This window comes from Anarhichas minor, unplaced genomic scaffold, assembly GCF_050575085.1.
Source record: "Anarhichas minor isolate MPS153535 unplaced genomic scaffold, ASM5057508v1 ptg000023l, whole genome shotgun sequence".
In the NCBI taxonomy this organism is placed as follows: Eukaryota; Metazoa; Chordata; class Actinopteri; order Perciformes; family Anarhichadidae; genus Anarhichas; species Anarhichas minor.
The window spans coordinates 1214044-1228464 of NW_027466469.1; the positions used below are offsets into that span (position 1 = coordinate 1214044).

Consider the following 14421-nt stretch of genomic DNA (forward strand, 5'->3'; position numbering starts at 1 on the left):
ACATTCAACAATTATGCGGGGGGGAGGGGGTTCACTGTCTCTCACGCTTTACTAGATCCCATCGCACTTGTGACCTCTGCATTATGAGAGATGGATGGATGGTCAGTGTAACTATAAAGGAGAAAAATAAAAAACCAAGGCAAAATGGATGTTGGCGCCTCCAGCTCGGCTCTGATATCTCCTACAAAAGAGGAGACCGAGGAAAGGTGAAACTGATAGGGAGACTGAGGTCGATACGAGGAGGGAAGTAAGAGCCAGAAGAGAGGGATGTTGCTCGGTCTGCCCTCTCCCTCTCGCCAAGCCCTGTAGGCTCTTCACCATCATAGGAAGAGACAATGATGAACTCAAGAAGCCTATTTTTAGCCCGCGATTGGCCAACACTAGCCCTCTGTTTCTGCTCTGTGGACATCCGCCTTGGATTGTTGTGCATGTGCACACATGTGATTACGCTCATGACAGGGAGGGAAAAGAGAGGAAGAGAGGAGAAGAGTGACAGAGACTCAGTGGACTTAATCCAGAGGGAGAGGAGAGGATAAGAGGCAGCGACAAGGCTGGGCTGTGATCCATCCATCAGGGTAAGGAGGAGTGCTGATTGCTTATTGGAGTCTCATACAGGAATTCAGCACAGTCTCTCTTTTTTTTTTGCATTTGACCTGACTTGAAGCCAGGGCTCCTCCCCTGGTAATGGTCTCCCATTTGGCAGCGTTTTTTTTCACAGAAGCTTTGCCAAGTTGTAAGGTGAGGAGGAAGAGCTGGAGGAGGTGAGTTGACTTCATGCTGAGTAACGTGTTTGAATAGCAACCAGCTGTCACCATGTTGGTGTATTTGGCTTTCTGCACGGCGGTGTTTAGTGTTAAATCGACTGCGGCTGATGCTTTCGGTTTATGCTGTGTGTGTGTGTGTGTGTGTGTGTGTGTGTGTGTGTGTTATTTCTGCCAGAATAATCTCACGGAGCCTCATTTTACAATTTCCAAGTGCATGTTTTTGTAGGTGTTTTAACTTTACTGTAGAGCTGAAACAATTAGTTGATTAATGGATTGAAAGGAGAAAATAATTCAGCAATTATTCTTTTGGCAAAATGCCACAGGTTCCAGCTACTCAAATGATAATATTTGCTTGATTTCTTGACTTTCTTTGATATGAAACCATGTATGTTTGGGTTTCAGACACATGGTCAGACAAAACAAGACATTTAGATTATGTCAATTTGGGCTTTGAGAAATTGTGAAGGGCACTTTTAAAACTTTTTTCTGACCTTTTATATGAACCAATCGATACATTAAGAAATGTATCAACAATGAAAAATAACCGTGAGTTGCAGCCCTACTTTGTTTTATTTTAATTTTTGAATGTTGCAATATGTGGTCAACAGTGACTATAATGCACTCATTACACTAAATGCCCCTTTGTTTTCACTAATCTGCCTAATTAAAAGTGTTTAGTAGTAAAGCTCACGTTGTTTCGAGAGTCCAATATGAGAAAACAAAGGCAAGCTGCTCAAAACACAACAAGCCAAAAATGTTTATAATATTTCACATAATGCCGTCATCCAATAAACATTATTGGATGCATTTCAGGAGAGGGGGGGGGGGGGGGGGTAATTGTCTTCATGGCAGAGCGAGATTCAACAAGCAGCAGTTTGATGTTTCACCGAGTGTGAACGTGCTCTCCGCTGACTCCTGCTCTGCGCCACGCTCCGTTGCCTGCAACGAGAGGCGAAGGGATGTAGTTTCACAAATTAGTCGGTAGAGGTCACGTAGAGATTATGTTTGAGTGGCAGAGAGAGACACACCCTGATTTCTCTCCTCCTGGCTGTCTCTCGGCGTGCGCTTCTCGCTGTTAAGCCGTGACACGGTTCATCCACTGAAGCGGAACGCGCAGAGCGCATTTGAGTGTGAAGTGCACATGTTAATAAGCAGTGAGAGTATGGTTGAGGGACGAAACACTCTGCTATCAGTTAAATTCACTGGGGCTGTTCGTACATGCCTGTGAACCCGCTCACTCTTTATCTTGCCACCTTTTAATTAATAAGCTGCAATTATGTACGAGAGATGTAATAATGTAGATAGAAATGTGTATCCACCAAGGTCAGACAGCGTGTGTGCGTGTGTGTAGTGTGTTTGCAGATTAATCACATGTTTCTGAGTATGTCTGTGTCCAGCCAGTGCCCATCTTTGACTGTAATCCTCACTTATCTGCTATCTGTGACTCAAACTCAGAGAGTTCTAGGGCTCTAATTTCCAGACTGCCTCGAGTCTTTAATCTCTCCGCATGAACTTCAGTCATCCTGCAGGGCGATTTAACTGCATGCAGAGGCAATTTGCTCGAACGTGCAAGAGGGGACCATAACATGACCCACCGTCAGATCACCACCCGTTGCCATGCATCTTCACACCAGCGTGCATGGTGTTTCATTGCTCTCTGCGCGCGCTAAAACACTCGGCCTTGCACATATTCTTCCCTCGCATGTTGATTGTGTGAGCCCTTGTTGCAATATTTTGGCCTCACAACACACGGGGTGGTTTGTCTTAGTCACAGTTTGTAATACCCTCCTCAAAGATGATGTGAGGGGGAAAGCGTGTGTGAGCCCACGCTGTCACCACATCTCGCTCCTGTTATCCCCCCCGTGCTGACACCTCTGAGTCGGCTTCCTTTGGCCCTGATTCCCTCGGAGGGAGCCTGCGCCCTGTAGGCGGCCAGCTACAAACATGCAGTGACAATTCAAATCAAGTCTAGTTCACTGGGTCTGGCTGTGACTCAGGACACTGAGCGCCAGGCGGACAAAAAGATGCATATACGCAACCCCGCCAAGCCGCGACAGATAGAAAGAGAGGGAGAGAGATGAGGCAGTTTTATGGGTGTTTCACCAGGTGCGTGTGATAGCTCAGCACTTTAGTTCAGAGCGACTTGGACTGGAACAGTGCCAGGTCCATTTGCAAGTCAGAGGGAGAGGGAGAGAGAGAGCGAGAGAGAGAGAGAGAGAGAGAGAGAGAGAGAGAGGGAGAGGGAGCCTTTCGGCTAAGTAGTCTGATCCACAGGCACCCAGCTGCAGCAGAGGGTCTGTCGAGAGTATTGTTATGCAAGCAGGAAGAAGGGAGCAGTCCCACTCTGATCCAGGCATCGGACGGAGGCTGATGCTCCGGTCCTCCGCGCTGTTTGAGCAGGAGGCTGCTGTTTGCTGTCCATTCTGGGAATCAGCATAAGGGACAGAGCAGCGCGCTCTGCAGTGCGAGATCATGAGAGGGACGGACTGATGGACACCTGCTCCTCACGCAGCTTCCAGTGCACTTGTGAACGCGCCACTAACTTTGATCAACCGCATTGTTTAGGTAAGTTTGAATTCCTGGTTGATACTGAGAATATATTAAATACTATATTTGACTAGTGAGAAGCATGCAGCTGCACGGTTCAATTTCTAATTCAAAGGACTTTAAATCATTTCATTGATCTGAACTTTCCATTCCCTCTAATGACCTTGTTGGCAAAAAAAAAAATCAGATAAACAAGTGTAGTGCTACAAATTGCATTATACTGTTGTGAAAGACCTTTAACAATCATAACCACCCTGTGGTTGACTGAAATATTTCTACCATGTGTGACTAGAGAGAGAGAGAGAAGGGGGGAGGGGGAGCAGGACACAGTCAGGCTGCTGAAACTAATTCCTGCAAAGACTTTGCGGTCCCATGCTCGACTTTTATTGTAGCCTACTGCCGGTGACCGGGAGTCATGAGCCCAGTAATTGTCTGAGGTGTACTGCTGACTCATAGCAGTGTGTGTGTGTGTGTGTGTGTGTGTGTGTGTGTGTGTGTGTGTGTGTGTGTGCGTGTGCGTGTGCTACTGGCTACCACTGCATCACGCTCATAATTCACACTATACTCATCTCAATGAGACTACTGATCTCAATGAGATCAGTAGTGATCATTCATGTTTGGCTGTTTGATCAAACAGTGGCTCAACATGAGAGGTTTTAAAATGTCACGTTTCGTTTATTTGTCAATAAACTAAAATACCAAAATATTATTTTTTTTTAAACTTTTTACTTTGGGGGGAAATAAACACGTTAAAGCTGCCTGCAATAAGCACTATTTTATATTAACTCTATATATTATATTCATTTATGTTCACATCACTAAATGTAATGCGTGGTCATAGTGATGAACCCACAGAGAATTATAACCTGAATATGCAGCTCCTCTCAGTGCTTTAGGGTCTTTCAGCTTGTTTCTTTTTTCAAGCCTGGGACTGTTTCCGTTCATTTTAACCAATCACTTTAGCGGCGTTTTTCAAACACAGCAGGCAGCTTTTTTAAAAAAGAAAAATAAACTCTTAAAAAAGCATTGTACACTACTTGCCAAGCACCAATTGGTAGACAGATACAGTTTGTGACCAGCTGGTGAACATAGTTGAGGGTTTGAGCAGCCAAAGAGACGGATATTTCATTCCCAGGTTGGTGGAGACAAAACAGAGCTAAAAGTAGTGTGCATATTAATTTCATTGGGTGACTAGAAACGCAACTCCAAATAAATGCTTATGTTGCTTAATTTGTAAATCAGCAGTTGTTTGCCAGCATAGAGATAATATATTTAAATAATGTTTTCAGCCCCCAAGTGGCCAAAAAAATCAACTTGAGAGGAACGTTGAGAGTATCCCTGGATTCAATCATGAATATCGGTTAAATATCCCAGTCCATAGCAGATATTCCTCAGGACATTTAACATGGATAATAAGTAAAGAAATAATCTGACAATGCATTCAGCTTCAGGCACGTGACATTTTCAAAACCCTGTGCTTCTCTACAACACATTCTGGCTGGTTCCATAACGTATTTAAGTTCCATACAGCCCTTGCACTCACAAATGCACAAAATACAGACCATAACATAATTCAATTCCAGAGAGGGAGTCCATGGCTCTGGGAATACCACTAATGGCTGGTGATGTCATTGCCAATAAAGCAGATCTGTTGTGTGTGCAACTTGCTGCACTTTTGAACTTAACTCATGTCACTCTGGATTATGGTAAGACAACACAGAAATAGTGTCTTGTGGTAAGACGACAACTATTATGGTGGTGACAAAATGCTGCTGAGGGCATCATTTTCTCTCCGGCCAGCTGCCTGCACCATTTCCAAGACCCTGTGCATAAAAGCAGCTGCTTTGTAGCTTCCTTCTCATCAGAGAAGTACCACTGAGCGCTTTGTGCTTACGTTGAACGGCTGTGCAGTAAATCCGTAGCTGATTTTAAATTACACATATCATCAACATAATGATGATGATTATGATATTATAGCGCATGCACGCACAGGGATGTTATGATGGGATGTTCTCAAATGCCGGAGAGCATCATGTTCAAAGGGCGATTTTTGTTCCCTTGTAAATGCCACGTCTCAGTGTGTCCCGAATCCAACTGTCTCTTTGTGTTTGTGTGTGTGTGTGTGTGTGTGTGTGTGTGTGCGGTTTGTCTGATTTGGAAAGTCTTGTCCACAGACACGCTCCAGTGGCAGACATGTTCCACCTTGGCTAACCCAAAATGACAGCCTCGGAAAACCTGATACATATTTTACGTGTTCCTCATACAACTGTTATACAATATTTGAATGTTCAGAAAAGAGATTTGTCGGATTAGATACAAAGATGCAACACAAGATGAAGGTGACTCCTCCCTTGTTGTGCAGAGGTGCAGAGGTCTTGGCCTCATCTTTTTGTTTTGATGTTTTGAGTCTGTGATGGCTGCCAGAGGCGAGGATGTCAAACATGAATGGTTTTGGGTGAAAATGTCAGGTCAGGGGTGATCTTTTCCGTCAGAAAACATATTTTAGTTACTAATGAAGTGCAGTTTAAGGTGTTTGTCTTGTTATCTTAAAGACATATTAATTCCATATTTTAATGCATGTCTTGATCTGTGGCTTCCTTCGTAAATATATAATGATTCATACTTGCGCTTGCTTGAAGTGTAGTCAGATACAATAAATTATATAACTTGAATTGTAGAAACCCACTTAAGTGTAGTTCTTTAGTCTTCAGGTTACAATTATTGTCACTTTAAACGTCTTGACAGCTGTTGAGTGACACGTTGCAGACACTGCACCTCCCTGGAGAACTGACATTTCAGACTTCAGTCCCCCCCCCCCGGGATCTGAAGCTGAGGTTGAACCACACATTGATGGAAGGACACAGGAGGCTCTTGGTCATAACACTGTTTAGATAAACTTGAAGACAGTGGCTGTATTCGAATCCTTCAATATGCGGCGGCCATAGTGGAGCTCCTCTGCTGTTGGTATGTTTCTGTTTCATGTGAAATGTTTACATGCGATGTCGTGCTTCTGTAGTTTAGTTCACGATGCCAACGCCTATGTCTTAGTTTTATAGAACCCAAAACCTCTAGTGGAAAAGTCCATCAGTAAATGTATTTGATGTGAATGCTGGTGTTGCACAGCTGTGCATTCACATCCACAGAGCCTGACTACAATTTGTTAGTGAGCAATTAACAAAACAGATGAATGTGGCCAAAACTGAAAACATAGACCAGGTTGTAAAAAAACTAAACAAAACTGAAATGTTTTCCTCAAATGTAAACCTCAGATTAGGTTTAGTTAGTTAACTTCGGTTAAGCTAAGGAAAACAAAAACAATTTGTTTATAGCCTACTATTGTACTTATCTATTTATTTTTACTTATTCAGGCCACTTGTTCAATTTTATGAATCCCTTTTGAAATTGGGTGAAGGGTGAAGAACAGTAGGCAGCTCATTTATAAAACTCATTTCATCCACAGTGGCAGATCAAAGTAATTTCCAAATTGTTCAATTATAGTGAGCCGTGAAGAGGTAGGTTTTCAAGTTTAGATTTAAAAAGTTAGATTTGGACAAATCATCAGGAAGGTTTTATAACGTTTAACACACTATGTTGGATTGTTCCTGATCCAGTTTCCTTTAAGACACATTTTTTGTGTTCATTTCACTTTAAATAACTGCTGACTTTAAACAACTCAACTAGGAATCCTGTGTTTCCTAAAAGGAAGTGTGATGTAGATAATACATGACAGATGGAGAGGGTCAACATTTCAGTTGGTGAGTTTTGGTTCTGCAGTATTACAGACTGAGCGCAGTGGTACCACTGAGAGCCATATGCACGCAGGTTTTCACTCCAACCATTTAACACTGTTTACACTAATTAATTCCCCCCCTTCTGGCTTAAGGTGTGCAATGAATGGAAACCTGCATACATGTCTGCTCTGCGTGTCGTTGTGCTATAGCAGCCGGTATGCAATACTGTTTTCTGTCTTTTGCCCAAAGTGCTTGATGGGAAATCAAAATGCACGTGTTGATGCCTCTGCTGGCTGTTGAGACGAGCCGACGGGCTTTCAGAAACGAGAAGAGCAGATGCTCAATGTGTCATAAAAATGGCAGCTTTGACTGTGACAACTGAAGGAAGGACTCCTGCCATTCTGACTCTGACATTGTAGAAAATGGGTGTTTGTACACATACATAGATGTAGAGGTCTTTTGGGTTATAAAGTTCCATCTTTGCTTTTGGATGAAAACATGCCAAACATCAATTGTAGTACTTTTAACTTTTAAATACTGCGTGGAAAATTCCCGTTTTATGAGACACATTTAAAATATTCCGAATTGAAAAAAAGAGAACATTTCTATTCAAAAAAATAATGACATTCCTTAAAAAATGGGATTAGGATTTCACAGCAGTGTGGTTGTGTATTGGCAGGAATCTGGCGATACAATAGGTTGAAACAGGGGTTACGATTCAACATGTTGAATATATTTTAAAGTCTAATTTTAAGGAAAAATGTCATAAAGAACACACCACCATATGCATAATATCTGTAAAAAAAAGTGTACTTTTTTCATGCAATCAGAAAAGTAGGATTTGCATGTGCTTTTATCACAGTCAATATAACATACAACATCATAGCACTACTTTGAGAGGACACACACTTTGCCAATCAAATGTTTGACTGAGTCTGTCTGTGTGTGTAAACTGTTATTAAAAATCCACACAGTGTTTTTGAGATCAATACAGTATCACAAAACCTAATAACCAGATACTTGATATTTATGATATTTTTTACACCCCTAATCAGCAGGGTATACATCTCATCATTAACATACCAGCCAAAAGTATGGTCTAAAAATCTATAAGAAGTATATTATTGGCAGTTTGATTCATATTTATAAGGGCAAGATTCTTATAAGCAAACAACATAGATTCATCTGCTGTAGAGCAAGGAAATACATCGATATGACATCTATATAGTGATATGAGACTAGATCATCCTAGATTTAAATGTATATCGTAACACGTCACAAGTGTTATCTTTTACTGGTTTTAAAGGCTGCATTACAATAAAGTGACATTATTTTCTGAAATTGCCAGACTGATCTAGCTGTTCTATTATTATTATTATTATTGCCTTTACCAACTTAATCATTATATCCACATCACTGATGACTAATTATTAAAAATCTCATTGTGTAAACACTTGTGTAAACAAGTGTGTAAACTCATTGTGTAAACACTGTAAAAGCACCAATGTTTAACCCTATATGTCGTTGAAATACAGATATCTAGACATTTGGTGAAATGTAATACAATATTTGATTTTCTCCGTATCGACCAGCCCTAATGTGCTTTTTGTAAATAATACACAAATTTAGGTTTTAGGGTTATCTGGCCAATGTTGTCTGAGGCTTTGAAAACTCAAATATCAAAGAAGTTATTGTAACGCTTTCATGACAAAACCTGCTAATTTGCGATAAACTAATTATGATTCACCTGAGAATTTGCAAATTTAGTTCTAGAAATGAACACATTATTTATGCTATTTCAATTTAACCCATAGGTCACCATTCCTATGCTTTCAATAAGATCTATACACAGAGAAACAGAAAGCTGCACATTTTTACTTACTGCAGACTTTTCGTGGAGGCCTCAAGGATGAAAGTGAAGAATCGTGTTGTATTTGCTTATACATGAACTGGATCCCTTGTACTATTTTAGGTGCTGTTGCTGCAGAGTTCGGAGAGGTTTCAAGTGTATTTCCAACGCACTTCTCTTTTCCTACCTGTCCTAATGACCCAGTTCGCAGAACTGATGGTCCGCCACAGACAACTGCCCACACTTTGACTCATCACAGCGCTGCAGTATGCTGTGAAGGCAGCCTTCCTGTTCTTACATGAGCTTCAGTTCACTTCAGAGAACTGTGTCGGTTGCATAATGGCAGCATAACTGCAGAGGCAGGTTGTTTCACTGTGCATAAGGGATCTCACAATACAACATCCTGTGCTGCTTACAATCCCCTTTTCTGATCCTTCTGGGGCAATGTGTCTACTTTTATTTCAGGTTTAAAGAAATAATTCATGTCAGAGCAGCAATGTAACCTGGGATATCATATGTGGAAGGCCTCATTGACCCTGTTCAGCTTTAAGGCTTGCAGACAACGCTAGTTTAAAAGGCTTCTCCTAAGTTTAATTTGGAATCCGGCTCCTCTAGGCTTCTCTTTTTAAAAGAGAATCAGGTCACTGCAGGATTGAATCAGTCCGTGCATTAGCTTGAAGCCACAAAAGTCGTCAAAGCAACCATACTGAATGCAAAGATTCATGTTACTTGTTTATCAATTTAATGTTGGCACTAAAAAACATGATGACACTTTAAACATAAAATGCTTATTATTTGTGCCTGAAGCCTGTAGTTCACTGTGTGTTTGTTTGTATCAAAACCTGGTCCCCAGGCCACAGGTGGTTCATTGCACTTTCAGGTGTGAAATGGCTCGTAAAAGCATGTTGGAATGGAAACCAGCAGGGGTCCAAGCCCAGAAGATTGAAAACTGCAAAGGGAGAAATTAACAAGATTCATTGCTGTGTTGCTGTTCTGTATTGGATTGAAAGCGTGATGCACCCCACAAATAACCTGACCCGCCAGATGGTTTGTTACACAGTAAAAAGAATGGCAGAAACTTTCAAAATCAGGTCGTAGGTTATTGGATGAACCATCTGTCAATCAAACCCTCATCGAAGTAAGTCGGGAGAAGAGCGAAAACATCTTTCCCGTTGAGAAAAGCCTTCAGTGCCGTTCTTTGCTCTTCTTTGAATGGAGAAATACTCTCCAATTGTGATATGACTACACTAACTTCTTCTAGGGCTGCCATTGTTTTTTTGAACAAGCAGTCGCCTCTCTGTGTTGTCTCACTCACACCTAAGCCACGCCCGGAGCTGCTAGCACCTCACAGGATGCTGATCAGCCTCTGCTTAACGGACACAAACGCATTACTGGAAAACCAATAAATCAAATCACAAAGTTAATAATTAATTATTAATATATGCTATCTTTAATGGCGCCTTACTTTCCTCTCCTCTGAATGTGAATGTTTTATTTCACAGAAGAGTATTCATTTTTTATGATGTTAATGGAGGTCTTTTATTTTAGGATCAATGGCCCACAGTCACAATATAACACTGCGGGTCACACTTATATTAAAGAGACAATGATAAAATGAAGTATGGAAGGCCAATTACAACTGCATCTGTAGTCCAGTTACGTCATGATGATAACCTACATGCCAATATTGAGTCATGGTCATAGCGCCGCCTAGTGGCAGCAGGAAGTTAACTAAAAGAACAGAAAACTCCAGAGTCTTATGAAAGAGTCAACTAAAGGGCTTTTTCATAGGGAGACATTTTCAAGACATTGTGACATGAGACAGGAGAAATAGCACAGGTGTAAATGTAAAAAAATGAATAATAGCTGAATTCCATTTAGTTGCTGTCACGGTATTGGGTTTCGTTTAGTTGGTTTCCTGTTTTATTTTGAATTTCCCTGCCTCTTGTGTCTTGTGTTCACTTCACTTCCTGCTTTTGCATGTTTTCCTACCTTTTCGATTGTCTGCCCCGCCCCTGATTGAATCCTCCTGTGTCTAATCACCGTTATTCATCCCTCTGTTCCCCTGTGTCTCTCTGCGTTTAGGTCCATCCCTGCTACCATTTTTTGCCTTAAACCCTGACAGTTGCTTTAATTCCAGGGTCCTTATACTGTGCATGCTGGCTCACTGTCACACTGTCATGTCTCGAGGCACCTTCGATGTTGTTCGTGACACCTTTTCTTACTACAGCGACAGATGTTTCACATCGGAGATAAATCCCCTGCCGTTACATCACTGTATCAGAACATCAGTAATGTTTAATAACCTGATCCAATGTGGACTTTTACTCTTTAAAAAAGCTTGGTGTTTGCTTGGATTATCTCTAATCATCAGTGTTTTCAAACACAGCTGCCGGAAGCCGAAGCATTATTGAGGGTGTCGATGATGTCATGGCATTACTGACCATGGTTAATCACGTAAAGGGACTTATAAGGGATAAAACCCTGTAATGAGCCAACAGATTAACTAGCCCGCCTAAATTCCCACTCTAATCTCACGTGCCACAAAAAGTACAGTGGGCTTTAATGGAAAAGACAATATGTCAGTATTTAATGGTGTTATAGTAATCTTGATGTTCAACAAAAGCAAAAATAAATGAGTGAAGTGACATTTGTAGGCGATGACAAGACGGAAAAAAACACAGTTGAAGCACACTGCAGGGGAATGCTGCTGCAGAGAGCTGTAATGGTATTACAACGTGTGATGGACGAGGAGGGAGACTATTATCGATGTTGAAGAGACAATGCGATTACGAAAGAAAATGATCCTATAGCAGGAAACGCACCCTTAAAAAACAAAACAGTTTTAAAGCACATCAGTGATACTTTGAGTTTCAGTGCACTGACAATGCTAACATGTTGATGTTTAGCATGTTTACCATGTTCACCATCTTAGTTTAGCATGTTAGCATTCAATCATTAATTAGCACTAAACACAATGTGCAGTTTTTTTTGTTCTGCAGGTGATTGGTCATAAACTAAAGTATTGATGGAGCTGGAGGACAAGTCAGGGGATCACCAAAGTTATTACATATATTATCCAGAGGGCAACAGGAATGGTTATCCCAATTTGGAATGTAATTCATCCAATAGTTGTTGAGCTGTTTTACTCTGAACCAAAAATATTGACCTGACGGTGGCACAAATACAAAAAAAAAGGTGGGTATAGGCTCCGTCCTCAGGGGACCATGAATGTGTGTGTAAAATCTCATTACATAGTTAAGATATTTTTGTCTGGACCAAATGTGATGGGCCGAACGAATGACATTGCCGTCCCTTGAACCACACCACTAAAAATGTCTTAATTAATGTCAATTGTCTTTAATGAGCAAACGAATAGTAAGATTAATCTAATACTATTATGGCTCCATTTTGTTCATTTGAAGCTTTGTCTTCAACTCCTCATCGTAAATTACTAGATGACTGAAAATAATACATTGACTATATTCTATTTAAACAGATAAAAGAAAAAAACACAATATGAAAGGTATATAATATACCAAAAAACTGTGGCTTTAACTTTCCAGCTATTTTGCTGTCAAAGTATCCCAAATAGCTGAAAAACTGTGGTGCTGGAGGGAAAACAATAAGACAAAGTGCAGCTTTCAGCCGTCGCAAACAAAAGAAACACAAATTCTGGACTGGTGTCACCTAACAGTTTGCCTCCAGCCAAAATGTAAATAGAGCCATGCTTTACTTCTGTCCACTTCTGTGTTCATCTGCAAATGTGAATGTGTCCTTGTGTGCACATGTGTGTAAGTTGACCTGAGTTCATGTTTGCCCCCAAACAGATTCCCTCTCCGACACAGCTAGGACACAGGAAGCAGTGACAATCAGGAATCTGGGACTTGATGCTGCTATATAAAAATGAGATCAGGCCTCTTGTAAAAGTAGATAGTGCAACAGTCTTGGAAAAATTGAATTATGTAGATAATGATGCACTCGTTCAACTCTATTATCTGTCGGTGCTCAGCTGGAATGGAGAGAAACTGGAGCCCGGAGAGACTGAAACAGCAGGGCCAAACTCAGCTATGTAGAGTATCTGCAAGTGAACTGAACATTCACAAATTCATAAGATGACGCCCCACAAGATGACATTTGGCACAAAATCAAAACAATAATTGCAAAAGCCCTTAAAGATCCGCTGAGTGACGATGGCCCTCAGATTTGGTCAACTCCGTTTGAAGTCATTTATCTTCAGAAATTCGACTCTTCTGCTGTCTTACGAGTGTATTATCCGACTCTTGGAGGCTTCACCAGAGTAAAGTGATTCCTCTCTGACATGTTTTTGGTCAGCACGAGTATCTTTAGTATGGCCCTCGGGCTGATTATAGGTTTGGAGGACTGGGGCAGCTTTAGCTCCTCGTGCTGTCTCCTGGATGGATTCCTTTGATGATGGCTTGTTGAAAAGGCTGGCATGTTAAAATAAGAAGCTCAAAGTCGCATTCAAACATGAGCCCTGGAGGGAAAACAAAGTATAATGTCACCAGAGAAATTTTGAAATATGAGTCACTAATATATCTGTTCAAAATAGCTGAAGGGTGTGTGTGTTTGTGTGTGTGTGAGAGAAAGTGACAGTTAAGAAGAGTGTGGGAGAGATGTAAAGACATGGAGCTTCCCTTCAGCGCTCTCACTGGCTTGTTCGATTTGCCCCCGTTCACTTTAAAGCAGCACGTGGGTCTAAATTGTATTACTGTAAACTGCATCATACCGTTAAGTGTAGTTCGTCTCTGTGGAGAGAACGTTAGTCTGCACCGCGGCGTACTGTTGTCTTCTTAATGTCTCTGCACTGAGCATTGACTAATGCTGGACATTTATTTACTTGGGTAAGACGAAACATCCGGCCTCATTCAGCCCTGACAGTTTAGATTCACAGAACATGCAGTTTTGTGTGTGTGTGTCATCATGGCGAAATGTGATCCTGGAGACACCTACTGAAAGGACTACCACAGAGGCGGTTTTGAGTACTTTAACAGGTGTTTATGTGGTGCCACCTTGCCCACCTGACCTGCTCTTCATCCTGAGCCCCTCAGAAGATAGGTGTGGTCCGCGTAAGGGGGCCGGAAGTAGGGGTGGGGTAGGAAGTGGGGAAGCGCCATTGGCTGCCAATTGGCTTTAGTGCCCGTGGCCTGATTTGGTGTCGCAGCTGGTGTGATCCCAACAAGATCATCTCTAGTTTAAGGGTGTCATCAGAAATTTCATATGATCGTGTAATAACTGTCTGTGAAATTCTTGTTTTACAAAACTCTGTTATATGCATTTGATTTAATTATTTATATGTGCACCTGTGAGTCTGCATGTGTGACAAATAGCAGATACACTTTTTATACAGGAAAACTTATTTAACTTATTGATAAATCCACTAATCATATCAGACCTGACATCTAATTCCGACTTTGGTTGTAAGTGTTTCTAGGTCCGACTCGGTACAATTGCCCTTGTGACTGTTGCTTAAAAGTGACTCGGATGTTTATTCAGACACAAGAACATG

General features: G+C 41.3%; 1 protein-coding gene across 4 annotated transcripts in view; it reads left to right on the forward strand.

Moving 5' to 3' along the window:
• Window positions 1-475: 475 nt before the first annotated feature.
• nav1b (neuron navigator 1b) overlaps window positions 476-14421 on the forward strand; it is a 68811-nt gene continuing 54865 nt past the window's right edge. For 2 of the 4 annotated variants that reach the window (XM_076096892.1, XM_076096895.1), the window contains exon 1: window positions 490-761. The gene's annotated coding sequence lies outside the window, so the exon portion shown is untranslated. Of the gene's footprint in view, window positions 762-14421 lie in introns of all 4 variants that reach the window. The other 2 variants (XM_076096893.1, XM_076096894.1) reach the window with 2 other exon arrangements.